Source organism: Myotis davidii, unplaced genomic scaffold, assembly GCF_000327345.1.
Source record: "Myotis davidii unplaced genomic scaffold, ASM32734v1 scaffold419, whole genome shotgun sequence".
Taxonomy (NCBI): Eukaryota; Metazoa; Chordata; class Mammalia; order Chiroptera; family Vespertilionidae; genus Myotis; species Myotis davidii.
The window spans coordinates 2,564,620-2,567,581 of record NW_006294998.1 but is presented as its reverse complement, the minus strand read 5'-3'; the positions used below and the strand labels follow the sequence as shown (position 1 = coordinate 2,567,581).

Genomic DNA, 2,962 nt, shown 5'->3' with positions numbered 1-2,962 from the left:
GTTCCCGGAATGTGAGAGGCACTCTACAAAGCTGCTGTCATACAGGGTGTGAAATGCAAACACAGTGTGCAGTAAACCAGATTTGGGCCCATAGTGCCACAGCAACAACATAACCCACAGCCAAAGGTAGAATCGTGTGACCCTGCAAGGAATTGGGCTCCTTCCTCTCTGATTTTGGGGTCCATCACCCGAGAACTGCTACTGCCAAGTCACTGCAGCTTGGCAGCTCCTGCGTTGAGTGTCTGTCCCTTGGTGTTCAGTGAGAGTCCTACCTACCAGCTGGTCAGATGGTCGGATGGTTATATATATATATATATATTGCATACAAATGTTTATAGCACCATCATCCATAATAAATAGTCAAAAAGTGAAAATAACTCAAATGCCCATTGATTGATGAATGGGTAAACAAATAGTTGTGTGTCTCTGTGTGTGTTTTTTTATGTCAGAAAATGGAATAAACTGGTGATCCATGCTGCACCATGAACAGATCTTGAAAATATTATGAAGTGAATAAGCAAGACACAAGATGTATTACATGATTATACTTATATATAATATCCAGAATAGCAAATCTATAGTGATAGAAAATAGGTTAGTCATTACCAGAAGCTAGGGAGAGGAATCATTATAGAATACAAATTAAAACCACAATGAAAATCGTTTACACACTAGGATAGTTATAATCAAAAGATGGAAATAACAAGTAAAAAAAAAAAGAAAATAACAAATGAGAGTAAAGTATGTGGAAAAAAAAAAAAAAGAAAGCAATCTCTCAAACATTGCTGGTGGGAATGTAAAATAATACAATCACTTTAAAGTCAGTGTTTCAGTCCTTAACAGAAAAACTTCAGAATGCCCCAGCAATTCCACTTATAGGTATACTAGTGACCTAGTGCACGGATTCGTGCAATTGAAAGGAAATTAATTAGAAGGTGGCTGGTGGGGTGTCTGCAGAGCAAGCAGGGTCCCCCTGGCAGGTGGGGTCCGTCGGCCTGGCCTGCAGGGATCTGGCAGAAACCGGCTCTCCGACACCCCCAAGGGGTTCCAGAATGTGAGAAGGGCGCAGGCCAGGCCAAGGTTCTTTATGTCAGAAAATGGAATAAACTGGTGATTCATGCTGCACCATGAACAGATCTTAAAAATATTATGAAGTGAATAAGCAAGACACAAAATGTATTACATGATTATACTTATATATAATATCCAGAATAGCAAATCTATAGTGATAGAAAATAGGTTAGTCATTACCAGAAGCTAGGGAGAGGAATATAAGTAGGACCTGGGTAATAAAAGGCACAGAATTTTTTTTCAGTGATAAAATTGTTATGAAATTTGATTGTGGTGATTATTGAACAACTTTGTATATACCAATCACTAAATTGTATAATTAAAATAATTCTTTAAAATATATTTTTATTGTTTTCAGAGAGGAAGGGAGAGGAATAGAGAGATAGAAAAATCAGTGAGAGGGAATGGTTGATTGGCTGCCTCCTGCAAACCCCACACTGGGGATCGAGCCCACAACCCTGACATGTGCCATGATCAGGAAATGAACCATGACCTCCTGGTTCACAGGTCGATGCTCAACCACTGAGCCATGCCAGGCAGGCTAAATTGTACAATTTTAAGAGCAAACTTTATGGTGTGTAAATTATATTTCAGTGAAAAACTATAATAAATGAAATCAGATTAGGTTTATTCCTAATGTAAGATTGTTTTACTATCATAAAATCAGTTACTATAATTTACTACATTAACTGTTTGAAAGATAAAATATTATCTAATATGCACAAAATTGCACAGTATTCTTCAAAAATATGTGCAAATGAGAACTAGAACAGAATTTCTTTAATCTGATTAAAGATCTCCATAGAAAACCTACAGAAAATATAATAGATACTGAAATATTTTCTTCTAAGATCAGAAAAACAAAAAGATATCCGTCAGCTCAATAAGAGAAAAAAAAACCTAAATATTGGCAGAAGAGAAATACATTGGTTATTATTTTCAAACTTTACATATATAAATTGCATTGTTGTATATGCAAGAAATTTTAAATATTAAAACTAACAATGGATGTAGCTAGCAACATTGCTAGATATATCAGCATATAAAACTCTATTCTATTTTCTTTTCCTACCAATAACCAATTAGAAAATAAATATTTAAGGTATTCTATTTATGAACAATACTTTGCTAACTTCATAAGTTACTTTGAAAGTTTTCCTTTTTAATATCTTTGGAAAATCTGAGGAATTATTCAAGTCATTTAAATAATGTTAAATATATCTAGCCACAGGAACAATAAAAAATATCCAAGTTGCTCGTTATTGTGCATATCCATATTGGTATTAAGAATATTTCTTTAATGAAGACAATTTTTACATATAAGAATGTTCTGATTTCCTAAGTGATATTTATTTACCAAATGGTCAAATATTTCCCCCCTATTTCTCCTTAAATAATTTAGGTTTACTTAAAAATTTGCAATCCTTAGAGACATAAAAAATAGAAAAAGAAAATAATCTACCAGATTTATCTTAATAACCACTGCTACTATTTGGGTGTATGTAGTTATATATGTCTCTGTCGTGTGGGTGTGTATCTATGTGGTTATGGCTATCCTGTCTAATAAAAGAGAAACATGATAATTAGTGGTACCTCCACTACCCTTCCCATTGGCTAATCAGGGCGATATGCAAATTAACTGCCAGCCAAGATGGCGGCTGGCAGCCAGGCAGCTTGAAGAGAACATGAGGCTTGCTTGCTTCCTTCAGTGACGGAGGACTCCAATGTTCCCCACCTCCCGCTGCCAGCCTCTGAGCTTGCAGTTTGAAACATTGTTACAAATATAGAAGCGAAACAAAACCCCAGAAACCTGCTTTCAGCCAGCTGGGATCTCAGAGCTGGAGTCGCAACAAAGTTTCAAATACAGAAGGTAAACAAAGCCCAGAAATCT

At 35.6% G+C, this 2,962-nt stretch overlaps 1 protein-coding gene across 1 annotated transcript in view; it reads right to left on the bottom strand.

Moving 5' to 3' along the window:
• Positions 1-2,962, bottom strand: part of GPC5 (glypican 5) — a 1,306,619-nt gene that overhangs the window by 701,296 nt on the left and 602,361 nt on the right. The gene's annotated exons all lie outside the window — the stretch shown is intronic.